Source organism: Bombus pascuorum, chromosome 17, assembly GCF_905332965.1.
Source record: "Bombus pascuorum chromosome 17, iyBomPasc1.1, whole genome shotgun sequence".
Lineage (NCBI taxonomy): Eukaryota > Metazoa > Arthropoda > Insecta > Hymenoptera > Apidae > Bombus > Bombus pascuorum.
In genome coordinates, this window is record NC_083504.1 from 2,078,575 (window position 1) to 2,092,992 (window position 14,418).

General features: G+C 36.5%; 2 long non-coding RNA genes across 3 annotated transcripts in view; both read left to right on the top strand.

Moving 5' to 3' along the window:
* The window catches only part of LOC132915540 (uncharacterized), a 289,361-nt gene that overhangs the window by 237,808 nt on the left and 37,135 nt on the right, over window positions 1–14,418 (top strand). The gene's annotated exons all lie outside the window — the stretch shown is intronic.
* LOC132915433 (uncharacterized) lies at window positions 4,255–6,934 on the top strand. Of its 2 annotated transcripts, XR_009659867.1 has the most exons (4): window positions 4,255–4,392; window positions 4,446–4,904; window positions 4,995–5,384; window positions 6,734–6,934. It is a non-coding gene; the product is annotated as an uncharacterized LOC132915433 (long non-coding RNA). The 2 variants fall into 2 exon arrangements; XR_009659866.1 differs by lacking the exon at window positions 6,734–6,934 and having other exon boundaries at window positions 4,255–4,904; window positions 4,995–5,430.

The window sequence follows — 14,418 nt, forward strand, 5'->3', positions numbered from 1 at the left end:
AGATAAATAAATAGTGTTTAAATCAATAGCTAATCTTTTAGTGGTAGTTAATTTCAATGAAAAATTATATTTTCTTCTAGTTTGATGGAAATGAATAATATTGCAATTGTTTGCTGTTTCTACAGAGCACGCTAGTACAATTTTTGCATCCCTACCGCAAATTTGTGAAACTACTTCTACACGTTCCTCCTATGGTGCGACAGAAATCTGTAAATCATTAGAAAATCGCAGATCTCGACATTACCGATAGATGGAACTATACAGAAATTCTTAAATATGGACTAAATTAAACTACGCCTGAGAATGTAAATTTGATAACATGATATAAATTCCTATAAATCGTATAAATTTCATAAAAATGAACAAAGTAAAATGTCTAAATAAACAAATACACATCAAATAAAATGTGATACCATCAGATGGCAGCACAGTTTAAAATTGAGCCACCCCTACGATGAAGATCTACTAAAAAGAAAAGCTACCAACTTTTACAACCTTAAAGCTACATCAATATATATGCTACATCAATATAGGAGTTATATGCCTAAAAACACAAAGACTTCCTTCTCTAACCATCCATTCAACGAAATCAACGTATCGCTTTCCAAAACGAGCTCCGGAATTTATACATCTAACAACTATCGCGATACTTCTAGTCATTAAGAGAGTTTCTTTAAAAATTCTTACCAGGGTTTTTGATTCCAAAATTAGCCGACCTACTTTCCACCATGTCGTCATTATTCTCGGTACGCCTTATCGCGATTCAAAGCATCTGTGTCCACCGTTTCCACAGCGACTTCTTGTTGTCGTCATCGACGACGTGGAAGGGCGTCAGCAATCGCGTTCACGGTCGTCCTAAAAAAAATACGAAACGTGTTCACGAAAAGGCGAACGATAAGCGGATCGCAGCACATGAAAGCCGGCCCAGGATTCGATGGTACGATAGCATGGTGGTACCCGGGGCGACGGGGTATTATATTATTGATCGTCCCTCCAGCTCTGTCCCCATCAGCTGTCGTGATCCCTGGCGTTCTCCTGGTACTACCGGGTTGCACGTTAACCTTTGTACTCACGGCGGAAAAAAACGTTTACAGGCTGGATATCTACCACGACCGAGTCAGCCGGATCTTGCTCTTTTTTGTAGTTCGACGGCCAGCCGCTATGACGCGCATTTGCAACTAACAATAAGTGTCCCGTTCTCTCTTACACCTTCCATTCGTAATATCATGTATCGTTCGATCTGTTTAGTTGATCGTGTACCAACTGTAATATTGGAATGTTCTCGTAGATATCGGGTGACGCAAGAATCGTAGTTATATCGTTCAAAAATGAAAGTGTGATAATAGAACTGGTTTAACCTTACGTGTGGGATTTAAATACCTTTCGTAACTGATAGAAATGAATTTCTAAAAGATTGTTCCTTAAAAGCATAATTGAAGGAGCTACTGTAATAAGGAGGCTGCCACGTTTCCCATTAATACGAATAAAGCAAGAAAAACAAACTCAAAATCAAATAAGATTAAATCGATTTTTGCAACGTGCTATGCATTCATAGTCAACCTATATTCGTAATAATACACTTTTGAAAACATAATCTAGATCCTTCGTTCTCTTCCAAGAGATATAAATTAAATATCGGTGTTCTGCCTCCTTATTGCTGCAAACTGCAATTCCAAACACGCGAACACATGAAAGTTTTTTTTTTAGTTTATTTTGGTTTTTTTTACAATTTGTCCTGAAGGACATTTGGTAAAGTGTTATATCTTATTGGTAAAAAAAAATAAAAATAAAATATAGCATGTGCTATAAAATAAAAATAAAAATTAAAAATAAAAATAAAATATAGCTACCCCCAGCGGAGTGCCAGCTTCGTTTTTTCTAAGTTATATCCTTTATGTCACATGAAAGTGAATAGATAGTATAGTAGCATAAATTTGTAATATAAGATACTAAACAACTAGCTGCAATTCAAATCAATTCACAAGGTACTCACCTATTCCAAGGTCAAATTGGAACGCGTCTTCGCCCTGCCACGTATTTCCCAAAAGACGATCTCCTCGAGCTACGTTCACGAATCGTGGAAGCTTTGTAACGTCGCCAGGCATTAATCGCGCGGTAATGACCGACAGATGAAGAAATATCGTTCTCCAATGACACGCCACTGGGTTAAGGCGAATCCCCGCCATTATGACGTGTCAGCATCCGGGGGTAATCCACGATAACCATTTATTTCAGATCCACGGAGCGTGCAGCGAAAGGGGTGGCAGTCGAGGGTGGAAGAGCCGCACAAATCTTCCTTTCGTGGACAAGCTGAAGAGTCTCTTCGACCTGCTTCTTCCCAACCAATCTCTTGTCTTCTTCTTCTTCCTTTCTTCCTTCTTCTTCGTTCGTTCTCTTCCGCCTTTGGTCCGCGAACGTAATATCCTGCCCCCAACCGCTGCCTCGAACCTTCTAACACGAAGAGATTCGTGTCCCCTTCTGCTGAGAATCAGCTAGCTCTCGAGTTTCGTCCGCGCACCCCTTCCAACCTAGTTCTCGTTCCTCAGAGTGTCACTAATGCCGCGAGGATTAATGCTACGCGGCGGGGCTTACGGCCACTATTAATTTCATCGGGAGAACAATATCTTATGTGGCTGGGTATCGGGTGCATGTTTCTAGAGCGCTTCCTGGATACCTGGCACACCTCTTGACGATCTAATGCGCGGTTAGCTGGAAAACAGATCCTATCCGCGTTCCAAGACACCTGAAATACATTTTAGGTTAGGTTTGCCAGAGGAAATTATTAAATTTAATTCCAAATAGCTACGTACTTGTGAATTGCTTTTTGTTAACTGGAAATTGATATGTCAAAAAGGGGAAAATTGTTGATTATATGTATACCATTGTTCTCACATAAAAGATATAACCTAGCAAACACGAAAATGGTATCCCGCTGGGAGTAGCCACCCACATGCTATATTTATTTTTATTTTTTTTTTTACCAATGAGATATAACACTTTACCAAATGTCCTTCAGGACAAATTGTAAAAAAAAAAAACAAAATAAACTAAAAGAAAATACCATTGTTCTTCATTGAATTTTGTTGTTTTTCCTTGTTGAAGTGATCGCCACTTCTAAGAAAACTCTACATCTGGTTTTCGATTTTCTCTGACATTGATATGTCAAAAAGGGAAAAATTGTTGATTATATGTATACCATTGTTCTCACATAAAAGATATAATCTAGTAAACACGAAGATGGCACCCCGTTGGGGGTAGCCACCCACATGCTATATTTATTTTTTTTTTACCAATGAGATATAACACTTTACCAAATGTCCTTCAGGACAAATTGTAAAAAAATCAAAATAAACTAAAAAAAAATACCATTGTTCTTCATTGAATTTTGTTGTTTTTCCTTGTTGAAGTGATCGCCACTTCTAAGAAAACCCTACATCTGGTCTTCGGTTTTCTCAAGCGCTAAGGTCATCGATACCGCATAGACAAAAGAATGCGTCGATGACAGACCATAAGCGGTACACGTGCGACGTTGGCTCCAGGTTTCTTTTAGTCTCAGGGTAACATTGCTAGCGTGAGGATCTGGACCAGCTTACGTTGTATTCCACACTTTGTACTTTAATATTCACAATATATATATACTTACAATACCTTACAATTTGCCCACGCGTTTCTTTAATTCCACATACACCGAATAACCTTTACATTCCTTTTGCATATTCACTGTTAAGAGAATTTTTATTATTTACATACGTTTAACAAATAATTTTCATAATAATTTAAGACCACAAAAGTTATAAATGTTCCTTCCAAATTTTGTATATTTTTGTTCCTTTTGTGTGTCATAAAATACTTCATAAAAGATATAACTTAGAAAAAACGAAGCTGGCACCCCGATGGGGGTAGCCGCCCACATGCTATATTTATTTTTATTTTATTTTTTTTTTTCTTCACCAATAAGATATAACACTTTACCAAATGTCCATAAGGACAAATTGTAAAATAACCAAAATAAAAAAAAAAAAAAAAAAGAATAAAGAAACCGAACCTGAAAGTAGTAATGTATTAAATGAAAAATACACCGAGTTGACGGATCAATGTAAAATTATGTAAACAATGTACATAAGATTCTGGAAATACCTACGACAAGGAAAACTGTTCCCCAGCGTGCGATAGCGTTTGAATCGTTGCGAGAGGAAGGTATCAATGCATCGGAATCGCGTTTCTCTTCCTTCGACGTTTAGAGAGCATCATAGTTACCGGTAAGCGTGACACAAAGGTTATTACGCTGGCACGATAACATCCGGGCATAGCTGACGTGTTTGACTGACGAGCTCTCAGACGTCGCTGCAGGAGCACGCCATTTGCGGACGGCCGGCTGATACTTATCTGCAGGTAATTAGAACTTGGACCTGGAATCACGCATACAGTTTCCGCCGTTGTTCCAGGACTGCTTTCGCACAGTAACACTGACAATGATAATTATACACTTCCCTTGTATCTTGACATGGCTGACGTGTAGTTTATAGAAGCTTCGATTCTGTGTATCTTCAAGGGATGCTTTTTCGATTCGAAGCATTTTGTTCGATTCGTATAGAAGTTTGTGTTCGTTAAGTGTGCCGACTTTCGGTATTACGCTGCGAATGTTAATAAGATGGACAGTGTAAGCAACGCTGATATAACAGAAATGAAGGTCATGTGCCCGGTCCATACAGTTAAGGTACGAAATTTGAATTTAAATTTATATTCAAATGTAATGTAAATTTGAATTTGCATTTAAAATTAACACTAGGTGGTTTTCAGATTTTGAGATTCTGTTGTTTTTGGTAATTACTGAAAGTATACAAGTGCTCTGTTGACAAACTTGATGATCAGCGATGTTGACATGGGATCAAGATTATATTTACGTATTTATGTTTGTCATATTATTTTAATTGGATCTAGGTATATACAAATAATTAAATATAATGTTAAATTTCCATCTTGACACTTTCTAGAAGCATCGACTAAAGTCATTACACAGACTGGAAGCGAAAAGTAGGAAACTGTCGAGGAAAAGGCAACCGGACACCTTTCTCGTTAATAGAGAACGGCGGAACTCTTTCTATCAACTTTCTAGTCTCGTCACGGCAATTAGCAAAGTACCTGCACGTGCGGATAAATCCTCTCGTGGCAGAAGCGCGACTTATTTATAACCATCCTTGTCCCGAGACCCGACTAAAGGGTTAAAAGCGAAACAATTCCACGGTCGACATTGTTTTGATGCGGTCAGAACTGAGAAAGATCGGTGAAAAGATGCATAAACCCCACGTCGTGTGCCAGCTTTTCAAAACGGAAGCTTCGACGTGAAACCCGCTGGTCTTTCCATCCCCTGACATTTTCCCTTTGTACGAAAATTGCCAATAGAAAGGTTTGTCTGTTCGACAGCTAGAATTCTTGCAACTTGGGTAAAATTTTGTAATTTGATGCAAAGATCGATATTTGTCGAGTTTCTTAGGAAGAATCTATAATGTTAGCTTTTCATTTTTTTTTTTCTTTTTTCTCTTTCCAAAATCTTCTTCTTTTGATATGAAATATGTTAATTCAATATGTAATTCAAACTATAATATATGGTTATAGTTGTGGTATTAACATATTACATGAATTTTATATATATATATATATAATTCATGTAATATGTTGATACCACAATTATAACCACAATAATACCACAATAATGTTAATACCACAATAATGTTAATACCACAATAATAACCACAATTATATATATATATATAATTCATATAATGTATTCAAATAACATCTTGAATTAACATATTTCATATTCTAAAATGATTTTTGGAAAGAGAACATTTGAATTTGAATACATTACATGAATCATATATATATATATATATAATTCAAACTACATCTTGAATTACATATATATATAATTCATATAATGTATTCAAATTACACCTTGAATTAACATATTTCATATGAAAGGAAGATTTTTGGAAAGAGAACAGGAATGAAAAGCTAACATTAACGATTATGTGGTTATTTATATCAATAAAATGCTCTGTAATTCAATATATATATGTATAGTATCCAAAATGTTAGAGCACCAATATTGTAAATTATGAAATTATCACACAGAAAAATGCTGAAAGTACAATGTGTACTTACTACCGCGTCGCCAGGAAACGAAAGCTTCCTATCAAAGGGTAAACGCTGTACCCAATTAGACCTGTATTTTTGCAACGATACTCCAGTTCCAGGTTCTCGAGAGGAACGATAACGGTAATCGTAGCGTTGGTTGGCGGCCTCGCAGAGGAAGGCAGCCACGGTGTTCATGATCAGAAGAGCGGCAGTATCCTGGTCCTCCCTTTAGTAGTCTCATACCACTAGCGTATACCCTTACTATGGTACCCCTGGCGGCGCGGTGCTAGCCATGACACGAGAATGTGATTAATGATCGCAACAGAGAGCCATGCACCGTACACCGCTCTCCTCTCTTTTCCCTCTTCTCCCCCGCCGTAAACTCGCTGGGTTCTCCTTGTCTATCGTCCGTTCCTCTCTTCCCTGGACGGCCACCACGTTTTCTCTTCCCTCTGGTATCGTTCTCTCTTTCAGCAACCCCTGCTGTTGCCGCTGACGTTGCTGCCGCGGTTGCTGCTGCCGCAACTGCCCTCTCTCTTTCTTTCTCTCTTATTCTCTACTTGCAATCTGACTGCCTGCCAACTTTCTTCCATAGTTCTTCATCCTCGTTCTCCCTTCTCGTGGCCACCGCTGATTATCCATCGACTATTTCCAACGCTGCCTCCAGCTGGTTTTCGCCGTTTTTCCTCGAGATTCTCTTGTTCGACGCACCAGCGTTGGGCTCAGTTCGACAGAAGATGAGCATTCTCGAGGGAGGAATAAAGAGAAGACAAGTTTTAAATAATTCTACAACGAACTCAGTCTAACGGATACTGCACAGCTTCTTGCATTTGGTAAAATAGATCAGACTCGAGTTTAGAAGATATTAACCCCGTTTCAGGAATCTTGGAACAATATGTTTGTTTCAATACCGGGAAATGTTAAGTAATTGCGAAAGTGTGTATATAGTAAGGTATATTGTACGGTTTTTCCTAAGAGCTGAATTATATTATAAAGGTTTGTTTAAGAGTTACAGCTTGATCGCCTGACGTTTAACGTTTTGTTTATCATTATTTTACTTAATTGAAGGTATTTAATTTTATTTAGTTTTTCTTCTTCTTCTTCATAGAGTGTAGAGTTTCGTGTCCTCCGCGTTAAATGAACCTGTCCAAGGCAGCAGTCGTAAGAAATGAAGAAGTCACGGGAACAGAGGAAGAAATCAGTCAGTGCCTGCTCCAAGCACGATGACTTTGACTCTATCGACTCCTCTTCCGCTTATCTAAATCACTTATCGATATCTTGCCCTGATCCTGCTTTTCTTCAATATCCGATCGCCGTCGATCTTAATAATTGCATTTCTTCCTTTCGATTTCAACGATCCGGAAGTTTTATTCGTATCTACCAATTAAATAAACAACTTTTGTCACGAAATATGGACTCAAAAAGCTAAAAGAGTAAATTATTCCACGTACAACGTCTTTGAAATCCCGTCGCTATTTGATACATTCTGAAAGGAATGACGCTTTAAAATGACGTTCAGATAAATATTATCTAGTTATCTCAATTTTTCACGTATCCTTCGCTACTAATATGCAAAAATTTCGAATCGACTATTTTCTCAATAAACGTCCTTATTTCTCAACAAAATACAAAACTCACCAATGTCACTCGCTTTACAAAAATTTATTAAAAAATCCAAATCTCTAGCTCATACATCAGAAGAACCTGCGTTCCAACTTCTACCAAAGTAACTAGACAGAATAAACCATCTGCTGGTTCCACTCACCAAACTCTGCTCTTTGTCACATGGAACAATCGTTTGATAACCGCAGAACAATAAACCACCCCTTTGATGTTCCTCTTGTTACCATTTTCGCCAGCCAATATCGTGTCCAAAATAATGTTCTAGTAGAATTGAACGATGATTCGACAGTGCGGCCATCGTTCGACGACGGTGACGAAGTCAGCAAGAGTGGAAAAGACTGGCAGGCGGAACGAAGACAGAGGCAGCGGTACTCCCCGCGGAAATCAACGGGGCTGCGAGCGTTTCGTTGAAATTTCCGGCGTATTGTCGGCGTTCGGCGGCCGTGAATGATCCGGAGCCACCATCAACCCCTTTGTGAAGGAAGGGAGACGGTGAGGCGGGAAGGAGGGCGAACCTGATGGGATATGGGGATGGCGACGCGTCCCTGGCGACGCCACGACGCTGACAGCGTTCGGTCCCGGCGCCCTCTTCTCCCCGACTCTATTTCCGCGTTTTCTTTGACACACCCCGGATTAAATGCTTCAGCTGTTTCTACAAACTTGCAATCCGCAATATTCGCGTGATCGAATGGCGTTGGTCGAGTGCGATGGTCGTTACAGAATCGTTGATGGAACGAACGAAATTGAGGTTGTTTGAGAGAATCAGATTGCGTATGGTTGAATATTAATACATTGCACGTTTTCATATTCATGAGGATTTAAGGATATAAGAATGTACAGAATGTGGATAGTGTTTAATGTATCAGAAGAATTTACAATATGAAATATTCGCAGTGCAACGTTCATTGTTAAATTTAACGAATGAAGCAAATCTCAACTTAGAAACTATTTTATAATAATATGAATCTGTATAAACATCCGCAGTTTGAAAGTAACAAATTTGGAGTACGAGGAGGAGTTGTATTTTTTGAAATTGTAATTTTTAGAAAATGTGTTTTATGTTCTGCATAGATTTGGACGTTTCGTGATAGTAATTACTATAGTTTTTATCTATGAATGAAACAATTCTTCTTTCACAAGTGATAAATATTAATGTCTGAAGTAACAATTATTTTTCTTAATCAAAAACAATTATTTTCTTAATCACTATTATAAAACTGAGATAACACGTTCCACGTTTCAAACTGATAGATAATACGTTTCATGAAATGATCTTACAATATGAAAGGAACTTGCAGCTATAATTACTTTCCTTAATCGGTTCATATTGTATAATAGAATTACAGTTATATACTTAATACATCTTATGTCATAAGATAGCAGTACGAAATCTGTGTATTCAGGAATCACTGTCTATAACATGGTTGTCTTATTAGCAACATTACGTTAAAAGTAATGCACGTAGAAGCGGTTAGAAGATCATAATTAGCTGATGGTACAGATTATCACAATCCTGTTACGATTGATGGAGTAGAAGGTGCTAATGATTATTTAAAGATGATGGTAATTAGGTAAATTAAAGCGCTACCTAGAGCTCTGAATAACAGTATGTTACGCAAATATAACGTGCAGCATGCGCCTGTACGTGATACTGTAATTTAAGTAGTATCTAACTTAATCGTTGCTACATAATTTGTTTCATATTTGTCTTCTTAACATGCCTGCTGATTTCTGAGTAGATTGCGGTTCTGTGGATAGTCATTTCCTGCAAACTTCGTATAAATAGAAAGCACGAGGTTGCACGATCATGGTAAGACCACGAATTCTGCTAATCATCGCGCGAAGAAAAGCCCAAACAACCTTTTTCCAAAAGCAACTTCATAGTTTTCCAAATATTATTCGAAAATATTATTCTAGGATCAGTTTACTTATTAATAAAGCTACTTCTTCAATTGTTTGCGTTGCTTTTATAGCATTGGACAATGTGTTTACCAATCTTGTTTGTCATTTAATAAAAAAGAATTGAAGAAATTTCTTCTGGAAACAACTTCGTGGGTTTCGAAATATTATTCGAAAATATTATTCTAGGACCAGTTTATTTATTAACAAAGCTACTTTTTCATTTGTTTGCGTTGCTTTTATAGCATTGCACAATCTATTTAAGAATTTTGCTCGTCATTCAATAAAAAAAATTGAAGAAATTTCTTCTGGAAACAACTTCATGAGTTTCGAAATATTATTCGAAAATATTATTCTAGGATCAGTTTATTTATTAATAAAGCTACTTTTTCAATTGTTTGCGTCGCTTTTATAGAAATGAACAATGTGTTTACCAATTTTGCTAGTCAGTCAATAAAAAAAAATTGAAGAAATTTCTTCTGGAAACAACTTCATGGATTTCGAAATATTATTAGAATATATCATTCTAGGATCAGTTTATTCATTAATAAAGCTACTTCTTCAATTGTTTGCGTCGCTTTTATAGGAATGAACAATGTGTTTACCAATCTTACTTGTTATTGAACAAAAAAGAATTGAAGAAATTTCTTCTGGAAACAACTTCATGGATTTCGAAATATTATTCGAATATATCATTCTAGGATCAGTTTATTCATTAATAAAGCTACTTCTTCAATTGTTTGCGTCGCTTTTATAGGAATGAACAATGTGTTTACCAATCTTACTTGTTATTGAACAAAAAAGAATTGATGAAATTTCTTCTGGAAACAACTTCATGGTCTTCGAAATATTATTCGAATATATTATCCTAGGACCAGTTTATTTATTAATAAAGCTACTTCTTCAATTGTTTGCGTCGCTTTTATAGGAATGAACAATGTGTTTACCAATCTTGCTCGTTATTGAACAAAAAAGAATTGTAGAAATTTCTTCTGGAAACAACTTCGTGATTTTCGAAATATTATTCGAATATATTATCCTAGGACCAGTTTATTTATTAATAAAGCTACTTTTTCAATTATTTGCGTCGCTTTTATAGCATTGGACAATGTGTTTACCAATCTTGTTCGTTATTTAACAAAAAAGAATTGAAGAAATTTCTTCTGGAAACAACTTCATGATCTTCGAAATATTATTATTCAAAAGACATATCCTAGAAATAGCTGCTTTTTTATCAAAGCTATTTTCTCGATCTTTTGCGATATTATAATAATAATAAATGCGTACGTATCTATACAAATGTTTCAAATAATCGAGGAAGAAAAAAGGCAAAGGATATTTTTTTAGCATCGATTCTTTGATTTTTTAATTTTTCAATATTCGAAAGATATATTTCGAAAGCAATTTCTTTAATATGACAGCTGGTTCTTCGATTGTTCGCGATACTGTTATGGCAATAGACGCATCCATGTTGGCGATATTAACATCGCCGTCAGCGATGGCTGGATGCCTTTTGTCCAGAGGGATGAAATACTTGATGATATTAAACATGAATAATGTAACGGTTCGGGGGCGAGCAATAGCGGCTGCGATAAGGCCTTCTGGAATACAACATACGCAAAATCACAATGTAACAGCTGTCAGACTTGTACGAGGCCTGCGTCTGGATAAAAAAATTAAACTTATTGCTGCGGTATGTGCGTATATTTTTAAACACATTTTTCTTTCTTTTTTTTTTTACATTATGATAACTTTTTACAGAATGAAGAAATAATAATAATCGATTGAATTGGAGAGCCAATGGAATCAATGAATTAAGATATTAGCCACTTGGAAGGAAAATTGCAAAGGAATTCGCTGGTTTGGCAGTGGAAACTAGTTTTATTGACAGAAATCGCGCTGCGGGGGTAAATTGGTGGAAACAAGAGGGCAAAGGGAGGAGGGAAAAAATCAGTGCCGGATGACTCGTCGGTTTTCGAGCGAACCGGAATGACTAAGTGTGAATTCAATTAAGGGTTTGTTTTAAGCATCTATCAGAGCTTGTTTACGGGCCAGCTCATTATTTACGTAACACGATGAAATTGACAATTTCGCCTTGGCTAATTAACGCAACCGATCGAAGAAATTTGTCCGATTTCAAGTTCCTTCCCCTTTCGTCAAATTATCTACACACCTGGTACAACATTTTTTCAAAACAAATTCATCTCATGTTATTTTAATATTTATTCAATTTTTCAGAAAAATCAAAAAAGAAGAAAAAAGGAAATTAAACCGAAGGAACCAAAGAAGAAAGATTATGAGCTTCTTTTCTTCTATTATTGAGTATCCTTCAGAAATTTGTCCAATTTCAAGTTTGTTCACCTTTCGTCAAACTATCTACACACCTGCTACAACATTTTTTCAAATCAAATTCATCGCACATTAGTTTAATATTTATTCAATTTTTTAGAAGAATCAAAAAAGAAGAAAAAGGAAATTGAGGAGCCAAAGGAACCAAAGAAGAGAAATTATGAACTTCTTTTCTTCTGTTATTGAGTATCCTTTGGAAATTTGTACCAAGTTTGTTCCACTTTCGTCAAATTATCTACACACCTGGTACAACATTTTTTCAAAACAAATTCATCTCATGTTATTTTAATATTTATTCAATTTTTCAGAAAAATCAAAAAAGAAGAAAAAAGGAAATTAAACCGAAGGAACCAAAGAAGAAAGATTATGAGCTTCTTTTCTTCTATTATTGAGTATCCTTCAGAAATTTGTCCAATTTCAAGTTTGTTCACCTTTCTTCAAACTATCTACACACCCAGTACCAGATTTTTTCAAAACAAATCCATCATATTATTTTAATATTTATTCAATTTTTCAGAAGAATCAAAAAAGAAGAAAAGGGGAAATTAAACCAAAGGAACCAAAGAAGAAAAATTATGAGCTTCTCTCCTTCTGTTACTGCATATTCTTCAGAAATTTGTCCAATTTCAAGTTTGCTCACCTTTCTTCAAACTATCTACACACCTGGTACAACATTTTTGCAAAAAAAATTCATCTCATACTATTTTAATATTTATTCAATTTTTCAGAAGAATCAAAAAAGAAGAAAAAAGAAAATTAAACCAAAGGAACCAAAGAAGAAAAATTATGAGCTTCTTTTCTTCTGTTACTGCATATCCTTTATTTGTATCTTTAAAACTAACAATAATATACTCTTAATATCGTTCTATATTAAAAAATGAAAATACCAATTCTAATTTTTACCATTTAATTCATTCTTTTCCATCAAACAAACGCATTCAACCGGAAACTTAAATTTTCCAGAAGTTCTGCCTGAAGAAGAGGAAATATCCTCTTACCCTCTATGAGCAGCAGCCATGAAAATCGAAACGTAGTCAGCGGAAAACAGCAGGGTGTTAATAATAGTCCAGGAATTCGGCCGTGGGCCAATGTCAAAGGATCTTTCCTCGTCCAATCCCGGTGCACGAGTACGGCAGGATGTTGTTGTAGGCTGGACCAAATAGTCCAGGGCGGACCCTTCTTTTAATTGTATCGAAGGGTCGATCCTGGAGCCACAGCTCGTGAGAAACGGAATGCGTGCGTCACGGATCCAATTCATTCGTCCGGACCTTTTCCCGAAAATTTTGTCATTAATTTGGAGCACGACACTGTTCAGGGAAAATTGACAAATCGCTGAGAAGACCGCAGAGTCCTTTAAGACACACGAAACTTTCCAAAGTTGTAGGACGACAAGAAAAGAAGAAAAGAATAGAAATATATTTGTTAGGAGAAAAAAATTGAACTGCAGCAAACGTAGATAGTCCGAAGGCATTTTGAAGAGCGATTAGGAGTTTGTTTAAAACGACAGTACACCACGATTAAGACACTTTTTAAGCTGTAACTGTGAAGAATCGTAGCTCGTGTCCACGCTTTGTGCTCGAGAGGGGCTGTCACAATGGGAGCGATGGAAAAAAGAGAGCAGCTGTGAAGAGGAGCTTGAAATGGCGATTCTATGCGCGTCACGGGTCGCTCCGCTATGATCCTCCCTGCCCCGATGTCCGATTTCCCTCTTTACCATCGTCGGATTATGTTTTTGTCGAACGAGCGATGGGTTTAATTTCAAGTCGTCACGGCGTATTAAGCGATAAAGGAATTGCCCTGGATGCTCTGGATAACAGTCGATAACGTGTCAGATTTGCAAAAACCTTATTTTACTAGTCTTACCATGTATCAAATTTCTGCTCCTTTTTTATTCCTATTTTATTCAAAAAATTGGCGCAGATATCTGATATCTCATAAGAAGACTGTGAATTTTCTTGCATTTTATACTTTTATGAAGTAGAACCTAAGTAAATACTATAACAGGAGAGAGAGAGATTTTCCAAATTTTTATATTTTTCTATCTTATCCACATTGAAATTTCTTATAAACACGTTTAAAATAAATCTTATAAAATTGATGTTAGTCTTTGAGTGGTAAAATTTGAGTAAGAAACATTGTAATAGAAAATGGAACAGAGTTCTAGGCTTCGTCCAGAAGTGGGATGGTTTTTGATCAACGAGATTAATATTGATCCTTCTTCATCTTGGGTTAACGGAATCGCAGGATTAATTACACGAAGGGCGATAATGCCCAATTCGGTTAGTGTCGAAGGGGATACTTGTCGAGGACTAAGAGGGTTTCGCCACTGGCTACTCCCTATGTTCCACGTAAACCACTGATAAAACGTGTCACCGAGAAGCTCACGAAATTTACTATTTACACCCTGTA